This window comes from Meriones unguiculatus (genome assembly GCF_030254825.1).
Source record: "Meriones unguiculatus strain TT.TT164.6M chromosome 13 unlocalized genomic scaffold, Bangor_MerUng_6.1 Chr13_unordered_Scaffold_70, whole genome shotgun sequence".
NCBI lineage: Eukaryota > Metazoa > Chordata > Mammalia > Rodentia > Muridae > Meriones > Meriones unguiculatus.
The window spans coordinates 164,244-176,334 of NW_026843674.1; the positions used below are offsets into that span (position 1 = coordinate 164,244).

The 12,091-nt window shown below is 38.3% G+C and overlaps 1 pseudogene; it reads right to left on the reverse strand.

The window, feature by feature from the left end:
• Positions 1-249: 249 nt before the first annotated feature.
• LOC132651400 (zinc finger protein 431-like) lies at positions 250-5,798 on the reverse strand (annotated as a pseudogene).
• Between the last annotated feature and the right edge of the window lie 6,293 nt (positions 5,799-12,091).

Genomic DNA, 12,091 nt, shown 5'->3' on the forward strand with positions numbered 1-12,091 from the left:
TTCTAAGTAAATATCCTTGTTGTTACATTATATGTAATCTTTATAGTATAAATTTCCTATAGAATGCAGTACTTCAAGATGAAATGACAAATGGATGAGTAGGTGGAACATACAGAATCACAGAATGTCCAATCATATGTACATGTTCATATCGCATCAAGCTATGTAGTGAGTTGCAGTTGATTACTGATTAGACCACTTCATTTAATCTCTATGAAACATGGAAACACAAAGCTTTGAATTACCATATTAAACACATTCATAGGGCTTCTCTTCAGTCTGATTTATTCTTGAACGGGAAGCATATAGAAATGTACAAAGGTTTCGTTATGCTAAAAACATTCACAAGGTTTTCTCTCCAGTATACTTTCTTTCAACGCTTTGAAAAAATGTGACATGCAAAGGGTTTACTGGTTATAATCACAGGGTTTCACTCCAGTATGAAATCTTTCAGACTTTAGGAGATCACAGCAATGTGCAAAGGCCTTAGAACGTTGAGTATATTTATTGGGTTTCACTCCAGTATGAAATCTTTCATGCCTTTGGAGATCACTGCAATTTGTGAAGGCTTTACCACCTTAATTACATTCACAGGGTTTCTCTCCATTATGTTCTCTTATTATTTTGGAAATTTCCGTTCCGTGAAAGGGCTTTCCGCCACAGATTACATTTTTATGGCTCCCCTCTAGTATGTGTTCTTTTATGCACTTAGAGACAACTGGGTTGTGAAAAGCATTTAACACACTGATTACATTCATCCGATTTCTTTGCAGTTTGAATTCTTTCATGCTTCTGAATACCACTACAACATGGAAAGGCTTTACCATATTGATTACATTCGTAGGGTATCTCTCCACTGTGTGTTCCTTTATGCCTTTGAAGACTACTGGGTTTTGAAAAGTCTTTACCACATTGATTACATTCCTAGGGTTTCTCTCCAGTATGTGTCTTTTTGTGCACATGGAGATTACTGGATTGGGAAAAGGCTTTACCACAGTGATTACATCTGTAGGGTTTCTCTCCAGTATGTGTTCTTTTATGACTGTGGAGATTACTGACTTGTGAAAAGGCTTTCCCACACTGATTACATTTGTAGGGTTTCTCTCCAGTATGTGTCCTTTTGTGAACTTGGAGAGTACTGGATTTTGAAAAGGCTTTACCACAGTGATTACATTTGTAGTGTTTCTCTCCAGTATGTGTTCTTTTATGTACATGAATACTATTGGGGTGTGAAAAGGCTTTATCACACTGATTACATTCATAGGGTTTCTCTCCAGTATGTGTTCTTTGATGCACTTGGAGTGAACTGAGGAGTGAAAAGCCTTTATGACATTGACCACATTCATATGGTTTCTCTCCAGTATGTGTTCTTTTATGAATATGGAGACTACTCAATTGTGAAAAGGCTTTCCCACACTGATTACATTCATAAGGCTTCTCTCCAGTATGTGTTCTTAAATGCTTTTGAAGACTTCCGTGTTGTGAAAAGGCTTTCCCACACTGAACACATTCATAGGGTTTCTCTCCAGTATGTGTTCTTTTATGCACTTGGAGTGTACTGAGGTATGAAAAGCCTTTACCACACTGATTACATTCATAGGGCTTCTCTCCAGTATGTGTTCTTTTATGAATCTGGAGATTACTGACTTGTGAAAAGGCTTTCCCACAATGATTACATTCATAGGGCTTCTCTCCAGTATGTGTTCTTAAATGCTTTTGAAGATTTCCATGTTGTGAAAAGGCTTTCCCACACTGAACACATTCATAGGGTTTCTCTCCAGTATGTGTTCTTTTATGCACTTGGAGTGTGCTGAGGTACGAAAAGCCTTTACCACACTGATTACATTTGTAGGACTTCTCTCCAGTATGTGTTCTTTTATGACTCTGGAGATTACTGACTTGTGAAAAGGCTTTCCCACACTGATTACATTCATAAGGTTTTTCTCCAGTATGTGTTCTTCTGGGCATTAGGATATTCCTGGGCTGGGAAAACGCTTTACCATACTGCTTACATTCATAGTGCTTCTCATAAATATGTCTTCTTTCATTCCTGCAAAGATAATTAGGTATCTGTAAGATTTACAATAGTCATTACACTGATGAATCTTTTTCTTGGCGTAAATAAGTTTGCAATTTCGTCTAATTGTAAAATGAAGTTGCCTCTTAACCTTTTATCACTCTGTTTACATTCATAGTTACCCCCTTGACTGTGGGTGTTTTGTATCTTCCAAGATACCTTTGGTGGTAAGAAACTTTAATACATAGACAACTTACAGCATCATTTTTAGATAAGTGGGTTTTCACATATTTAAAAAGACCTAGAAGCGGTCAGCTTTACCACAGTGACTGAATTCATAAACTTTCCTGTATTGGACTCATACTACATTTGTAAATGAACCAAAATAGACACAAAAGTTTCCACAGGGACAGAAATTATAGGGATTTTCTGTAGTGAGAGTTTTTTTTTTTTGCTATATTCCCAATGAGTTTGGAAAACTAATGAAGAATATTAGTGTAATGTATTAATAGTCCCCTGCTTTGCTTAGACTTTCTGAGTGTGATAAAAGCTTATGATTCATTTTTTTATTAATAATGAATGAATGAACACATGAACAAATATAAACTTATAGTGTTGTCACCATCATGCTTTCTGTTGTATACATGTATAGGATAGTTTCGAATGCTATAGGATAGTTTAGAAGCACACGATGATGTGCTTCTGGAAAATGCCTACTCAGGAAAAGCAGGCTTTGCTGGATCCTTCCAAAAAGTATCTCAACAAAGACGTAATGATGGAGATCTACAAGAACATCATAGCTATGGAGGACACAATGAATATTCTTTAACAATTAAGTAGTAATTTCATTATGAATAATTATTAATAAATTCAATGTAAACTTGCACCACATTCAAAAAGCCTACTCAAAGTAAGGACTAGGACATGCCTTCTAATTGTTCTGGGAGAGAGAGGTATGTTCTTCTTTCCATATCCTTACCCTTACATGACTTGTATGAATTATGACAAAGGATATAACTACTAAAAGAGGAATAACAAATGAAAGATTCCCAAATTCACATAGTTGGACACTTTGTTCTTCAAAGACATGTGCTATAGGGATTCTGGTTTCCTCCCCAACAATATTCTTGATTCTCATACCTTCCGTCTAACGTAGCTTAGCAAACTTTACTTCAAGGATATGAGTAAAATCACCTTTGCTATGGAATATTTTCTCACAAGGAGGTGTTGTACATGAAATTATCACCTATTCAATGAGTATGCCTTTTGCAGTATGAGCAGTAGGATACTCAACAGATAGGAATTTCTACAGAGTCTGTAAAATGTGGATGTAAGTAATAATTTATCATTTATATAGAGGAATTTTAATTTAGAACATGGATGCTGTGGTAAAAAGATCCTATCCAAAGTCCTTCGAAGTCTATGTGATCTGGCTGGAATAGAAATACACCTTTAATCCAGGAGACAGAGGCCAGCAGATCTGACTTCAATGCCAGCCTGGTATACACCAATGTCTTGTAAAGAAAAGCTTAGGTTCAGGCATGTTGGTACATGCCTGTAATCTCAAACAAAGGGTGTAAAATAGTTGGTAGAATGAAGCACCCATGTTTCAAAGGGATGTCTAATTCAGTGGCACAAAAGGGACAAAATCTGAAAAATAGTTGACAGATTAGGATATGTGCATCTCTCATGAGAAGAGAGAAGAAAGGAAGCTCCTTAAGGTGCACTCCATGGAGAGAGGAGGTAGTTTTAGTGTATAGAAAGTAATAGAAAGACAGTAATAGAAAGACAGGTTTTAGTGAGAAAACTAAGGTAAAGATCAAGACAGCCAGCAAATAAGGAAGAGGCTGATGATTAGCAAAAAAAAAAAAAATGCAGGAGTTATTTGAGGCCAAACAACGTAATTCAGAGGGAAGGAGAAAAGCCAGATTTAATAAGTTAGCTAGGAGAGGAGTTGTGCCAGAATAGCTGAATTGACTCAGCTATCAATGAGTTCAGAAAGAACAAGATAGGGTGTGCATATGAAGCAGTAATTTTCACAGACTGAAAATCTTCTAGGCCTAAGATAAATTGTACAGAACTTAAAAGACAGAGGGGCAGTAATCCATGGAGACAGCAATTATGAGAGGTGAATAAAACAGTTTTTTACAGTAGTGTCTATTTAGGAAGGGTTTCACAGTCTTCTTTAACATTGGAATGCCTTGCGAACATAAATAATATGCCTGAGAGTGAGGAGCATGGGTTTGGGAGAATTTAATGTTCCTTAATACTCTTAAAGTAGTATTTGTTTTCACACTGTTGCTTTTCTTTAAAACTTCTGGGACACATTAATTTTTTTTTTCACAGGGGCTGGCAAGTTGGCTCGGAGGTTAAAAGCACTGGCTGGTCTTCCACAGGTCCTGAGTTCAATTCCCAGCAACCTCAAGGTGGCTCACAACCATCTATAATGAGATCTTTTGCCCTCATCTGGTGTGCAGGCACAATAATATATAAATAGTGAATAAATAAATGATTAAAAAATTTTTCACAGGCATATTATATCCACTTTCATGAAATAATTACCTTCCATATCTTCTAGAATGTTGACAATGTTCTTCAATATTATGCTCTTCCCAATTGTAGCCTAAAATATGTACCAGAAAGGGTATGATATATTATTGAAAAATAGGTAAATTTTCTGTTACTATGTTTAGTGAATCTCAGAAACATGCCTGGTTTTTCACCTCAATCAACCTGATTCTAATTGAAATTATATAAGAGTATCAATAAAACAAACAACAATAACAACAGATGTCCCCATTACCTTAATAGAGAAAGAAAATTCACTGTCTTACCTATAGCTGTAAGGTGCTTATAGGTCTCCAGCATCACATCTTTGTAGAGACTCTTCTGGGAAGGATCCAGCAGAGCCCACTCTTCCCGAGTGAAGTTCACATCCACATCGTCATAGGTTACTGAATTCTAAATTAAACCATACATGAGTATAACAGAAAGCACAATGGTGACAACAGTGTAAATGCATGTTTCATTGGTAATATATTCATATAATTCTGGTGCTTCCCTGATATGTCCTGTCACAAAGGTTTCGATGAACTCACCAAGTCATTTTAGAAGAAAACTAATTGAGGAGGTTCACCTCATTTCTGCAACCTTTGAATTGAATATAGCCTTATAAGAGAAATGCCAATTAACAGACATAAAGAAAGCAAAACAAGGAAGTCAATGAACACTACACACCACAGATCACAGAAACTGTATGCACAATTACTAACTAAAAAATTATGGGCAAACAGGAAGTATTGGCTCATGATTTTAATTCCAGCACTCAGGAAGCAAAGGTATGTATTATCTCATTGAGTCAGAGGCCAGCACAGCCTCTGAAACAAGTTTCCTGACATCAAGAAGTACATTTAAGACCTGTATTCACAGGAAAAATCAATCATATAAGAAAGATACAAAGAACTCAACAGTTTTTCTTAAGATCCTACAAAAAATTATATATTCACTACAGTTCTGTATCTACTAGGAACCAGAAGTGGCCCAGTTTAAACTATAATATTAATGAGACCTTACTAAAAAGGAATTCATCCTCAAATACAAATGGACAGATGAAAACATTAGACCTGGAATAGTTGGTAGTAAATGAGCAACATAAGGCAGTTGAGGTGGCTCAGCAATGAAAACCTCTTGTTAGTGTTGCAAATAACTCGGCTCAATTAACAGTGCTTACATGGAGGCTCACAACTATCCATAACTCCAAATTCAGGAGATCTGAGGTCATCTCTGACTATTGTGAGAACCAGTACACAAGAGGTGCATAGTCACATATATGGGCAAAATACTACTCATATTCACTTATTTAAAATAATCAACACAAACACAAGAGGCAGGAAAAATATTACACACCTGTAATCCAATGACTCAGAAGTCTCAGGCAGTAACAATGTCATGAATACATGACATTCTGAGAAATAGAATATACTCTCTGCCGAATACCAAAATTCAAATGTGGATGTGAATGAAGACCAGTACAAAAGCATATGCTTGACATGTGCATAAACCTACCTATCAGGCCCATCAGCCTATACTTCAAAATAAAAATGCCATGAATACTAGGCCTCCTTTAATGCTAGCCCTCTGGAGCCACAATAAGGTGCACCTCTAAGTTTGAGGCCTACCTCGATTGCATACCTACATTCTGCCCAGCCAAAGCTACACAAAGAAACTCAGTCTTCAAAAACACCACAACTAAAAATGTAAAAACCTCAGGATACAAAATTACATTAGCACTGAATATCAATTGCTTTGACTCTTTCTTACGTGCCTTAGAGTTACAATCGATGAGGATGAAGGCATGAGATCATGAGAAGGAATCAGAAAGATCAGTTTCAATCCCAACACAGTAGACAGTACCAACAGGAAATCAATTGAGACTATAGACACTCAAAGCCAATCCCCAATAAGGAATGTAGACAGGTTCCTCCACAAAATCTTTCATAGCTTCCTCCAAAGAAACACACAAAAAAGAACACCAACATAGGCTCTAGGATCAAGAATGAATATATAGAATTTAATGAAACTGAAAAGCTTCTGTAAAGGAAAGGACACTGTCACCAGAACAAAATGACAGCCTGCAGAATGGAAAAGAATCTTCACAGGAAGACACATGATGGAGATGTCCTAGAGAAAGGGGAACCTTCCTCCATTGATGGTGGGAAGGTAACCTTGTATAACCACTTTGGTAATCAATCTGGTTCTTTCTCAGAGAATTAGGAATAGTGTTACCTCAAGAACCAGCTAGACCATTCCTGAACATATATATGAAAGATACTCAATCATTAAACAAGGAAATTTGCTCAACTGTGTTCACAGCATTTTTATTCACAGTAGCCAGAATCTAGAAACAACCTATTTGTCAGTCTACCAAAGAATGGATGAAGAAACTGTGGTACGTTTGCACAATGGAATACTACTCAGCCTCTAAAAACAAGGAAATTATGAAACTGGCAGGCAAATGAATGGCACTAGAAGAGATCATCCCGAGTGAGGGACCCCAGAAGCAAAAAGACACACATGGTATATACTCACTTATAAGTGGACATTAAACATATTATGTAGATAAACATACTAAAATCCATAGTTCTGAAGAAGGGAAACTGCAAGGAGGACCCTAGGACAGAAGCTTAATCCTCATTCAGAAGGGCAAACAGAACAGGATACACATCAGAAGTGGGAGAAGACAGGGAACAGGACAGGAGGCTTCCACAGAGGGCCTCTGAAGGACTCTATCCAGCATGATATCACCGGAGATGCTAAGACTCATAGCCAAATTTGGGCAGAGTGCAGAGAATCTTATAGAAGACGGGGGAGATAGAAAGACCGGAGGAAACAGTAGCTCCATCAGGAGACCAATAGAGATAAAAAAAATAGTCTGAAACCATTGGGCCTGTGGAGACTGATGAATCAAGCAAGCCTTATACCTGTGAAGGACCTAGAACTCCTGTTCTGATGTAGCATCAGAAGCAGGGGCTGTCTCTGACATGTACTCAGTGGCTGGCTGTTTGATCACCCCCCATGATTTGCAGTGGGAATCCTTGCCAGGCCACAGAGAAAGACAATGTATTCAGTCCTGATGATACCTGATAGGCTAGGGTCAGATGGAAGAGGACCTCCCCTATCAGTGAACTTGTGGAGAGTCATAGGGAAAAAATCAGGAAGGGGGAAGGAGAGTGCAACTGGGAGGAGACAAGGGAGGAGGCTACAGCTGGGATACAAAGTAAATAAATTGTAATAAATGTTAAGTAAAATTAAGGGGAAAAAAGACCTCCATGTAAAGCCAGAGGAAATCTGCTAGAGGAGAAAGTGGGTAACAATCTTGAACTCACTGGCATAAGAGACAACTTCCTAAACAGAACACCAACTGAATAAGCTCTAAGGTCTACATTTAATAAATGGACATCATGAATCTGAAAAGCTTTTGTAAAGCAATGGACACTATCAATAGGAAATGATTGCCATCTACGGATTGAGAAAGATCCTCATCAATCCTACATATGACAAAGAGTCAAGATCCAGAATATTAAAGAACTCCTGAAAATAAACAGCAACAAAATAAGCCAATTAAAAAATGAGACACAGGGTAAGAGAATTCTCAAAAGAGGAATCTTGAATGGTGCATAAGCAGTTAAAGAAATTCTCAATATCCTTAGTCATTGGGGAAATGCAAACCAAAATGACTTGAGTTTCCATATTATACCTGTCAGAATGGCCAAGATCAAAAACTAAAGTGAAAACACATGCTGGCAAAGATATACAGAAAGAGGAACAGTCCTCCGTTGCTGGCTGGGGTATAAACTTGTATAACCACTTTGGAAATCAATCCGGCACTTTCTCAGTAAACTGGGAATACCCATTCCATGAGACCCAGCTATACCACTCCTAGGTATACACCTGAAGGATACTCACACACAACAAGGACATCTGCTCAACTATGTTCATAGCAGCTTTATTTGTGCTAACCAGAAACTGGAAACAACCTAATTATCTCTCAACCAAAAAACCTGGGTAAAGAACCTGTGTCACATTTACACAATGGAATGCTACTCAGCTGTTAAAAACAAGGAAATCATGAAATTTTGCAGGCAAATGGATGCAACTAGAAAAGATCATCCTCAGTGACATAAAACAGACCCCCAAAGACACACAAGCTATAAACACACTTATTAGTGGATTTTAGTCATTTACTACAGGATAGACCTACTACAATGCACAGACCCCAAGAACATAAGAACAATGGGCATCTTAAGCTTCATGTCAGCCCACTAGTTAGTGGAGTGGGGGATATAACTGACATGGACTATGATGAGACTTCCCTACCAGGACATACAGGAGGAAGATGAACTCCATTCTCCTGTGAATAGATGAGCTGGGCTCTTTGGTTAGGAGGACTTCTCTATTCTGAGGAATAGTGGAGAATCAGAAGGGAGTTTGGGAATGTAAGGAAGGAAGGAAGAGACCTACAACTGACATTTCAATTTAATAAATTAATAAAAAACTAGTGTTATTATAATTATTCACAAAAATCCCTATGTAATGTTATTATCATTACTACATTAGTTATATAATACATAAAACATAAGCTGATGTATAAAAATATTAAATGTTTAAACACATTCTCCAAAGAAAAAGTGAAATGGTTACTATCTAAGACATGGTATTTAATCAGAAGAAAAAAGTGAGATGAGTCATTTGCCTGAGACTATTACATTTTTCTAAAAGTATAATTTATTGTCATTTAAATTGAAACAATATGGGTCAGTCTATTTCCTAAGCTCACTTTTCCTTTTTCATGCCCTATGATACATTGGCAGGAAGCTTTCATACCTTTCCAATAGAATGGCTTTTTGCATTTAGACAGTACACTAAAATAGCACATTTGCTTCTCATAACAACTCTTGCTACAAAAATCTCGGTTTTTAAATTTTCTTCTGCATAGATAAATTAAAATGTTAAAAAATCTTTTAGTACTTAAATGCCTCAATTAGCTTTTATGCTTTCTGCTTTTGATTTTCTATTACTACCTGCAGTGTAGACAAGAGAGCAGAAGCTCTCACATCTACATGACAAGAAAGAGTACAAGAAACATAAAAATCAGGCAGGAAAAAGGAGTTGAACACACTTATTTATTTATTTATTTTGCTAAATAAGTGAGTACTGAACAGCATTTTTACCCTTTTGTACAACTGTAAACAACACCATTAATATGGTGTATTTTCAAAATAAGAGTTCGGTATATTCAATTTGCAGCATAAATCAATACATTCCAAATGAAGTTCCTAACAACTAAGAACAAGAAAGCTGATTTCAAAACTATGTTCTATGTGAAATAGAATAGAGGTAGGAACAATATGACTTCTGTACTTGCCATGAAGCCAAAACTACCAAGAAAGTGCATATTTGTGAAGAAATAAAGAGATATAGAAAAAAAGACCAAAAAATTATACTTAATTTTTATCAAAATTCCTAAGGAAAGTAAGCCAGAAAAAGTGTGAACTCGACCAATGTTACCTATGATTATATGTATATAGAAATGAAACAAACACAGAGGTCACCACTCCTACAAAAAAAAAACCAAATAGACCATTTGTAGACAGTTTTTAGACATCTTTGTAGAGAAAAGCACCATGTTTGAAAGCAATGCTTAGTTGAGTGGCAGAAAGAGCGTCCAATCAGGGAAAGACTTCACAGACTAGGCTAAGCCCAACTTTCAGGAGAGGAGAGAGGAAAGGGAAGCTACTTCAGGAGAAATGCATACAGACAGGAGACAGTTTTACAGGAGATGTTTACACAGAGAGGTTGAATGAGAGAACAAGCTAGTCAACAGTGAAGACAGAAAGAGCCAGAGAATGAGAAGGAGCCAGAAGATTAGAGCAGATTGCTGGTGTTAATTTGAGGCCAAGAAACAACTCAGAGACTGAGAGAGAAACCAGATTGAATCACTGAGGTTAGAGAAGAGTCTGAGCCAGAGCAGCTCAAATGAACCAGTCAGGCAGAACTCAGAACGAACTAGAGAGTGTGAGTTTATTAAGCAGTAAGGTTCAGGGGCTGAAAACTTTCCAGGCCTAGATTACAGTATTTGGAAGCTAGATTCATCCAGGACTAGATCTAGGTAAGCAGGAGATGGTACTAAGCCTCAAAGACAACTAAAACAGGAGAATAAAAGTCCCTTTTACAGGCCAGTGCTGCAGTCTCCACCTCTCCGGGGAATCCCTAGTCACAGAGGTTGACAGGGCAAAGTCCTCTGCCCAGGTCCCCACATGCAGTCTGGCTCACACTCCATCCCACTGCTAAAATGTGGGACTCAGATAGCTCAGCATTCCTAACGCCAGGACAAAGGACCTCACAAGAAGCTGATGGCTGCAGGTTCTCAAGCCCGGGAGAGACTAACCACACCAGCTCCTGCTCTTCAGCCTCCAGCTCCACCACCACCTTGGCAGCCACATACTCACCATGTCGCCACTTTAGAACGCGCTTGAAATCCCCTCACAGGACTCAGCAGCTGAGCTCAGACAACAGCACGCCAAACATTCCACACACCTCAGCTACCGATCTGAAACTGCAACATGGCGCCCGGAAGAACCGGCCTCTTCCTCTGAGTACAGGCCTCGTCTGGAAGTCCTGATTGGCCAGTGAGTATTGAGCGACAGGAGCACTTCCCCTAGGATCACCGTGTACTGAAGAGACAAAGCATTGTGCTTCCTGGCCCAGGAGGGATGAATGCCTGTTTACTAATTACAAAAGTAATAAGGGCCTGGCTTAGGGAGGAACCCTACCCTGGAGAAGCCTATGCTCCGGGCAGGGACCTTGGATCCATGACTTGGGCCACACCTTTTCTTGATCTGCATAGATTTGTGTTTCAGCAGACTTGTGCCTGTTGTCTAATAGCCTACCCTTCTGTCTTCCAGCACTCAAGAGGCACTTCCTCTCCTCCTCCTGGAATCAAGGTGGATAGTTTGAACAATTCAATATTCAACTTGCAGTGGAGTGAACAATCTGTCCACCGGAGAAAGGTCACCAAGGATATCAACAGTTAATGAGCAATTGATTTTAGGAAACCTAATGAGATTGTTCTGTCACTTCACATTGGGGTCAGCTAAACTGCAGCTACTTTTCACCTGGTAGATATGAGAAAACCCTGGCAGAAAAGCAGGAAACAGGTGATACACAATTTGGAGCAGGCATGTCTTCCTCTGTGGATTCTGGAATAAAAATAAATGAAAAAACACAGTGGTATCAGCAAAGGCAGTGCAGATGAACACAGCAGATAGAATGTCTCTCTCTATGGACGTAGAAAGGAGATCTTTTAAGAATGGTCGGCAGGCTCTTCTATAACTAGTCCAACAATGCCTGTTAGCAAAGGGGAAGTTGAAGAATCCAGTAGCTCTGCTCAGACCATATGGCAGGTTTTCTCAGCTGGTCTTTAGTAGATACCAGAATTCCAAAGAAGTAGGCTACTTTGTGTATGTTTCCAAGATCACAGTGTGTTTTTACAGGATCAAAACTCATGGAAAGGTG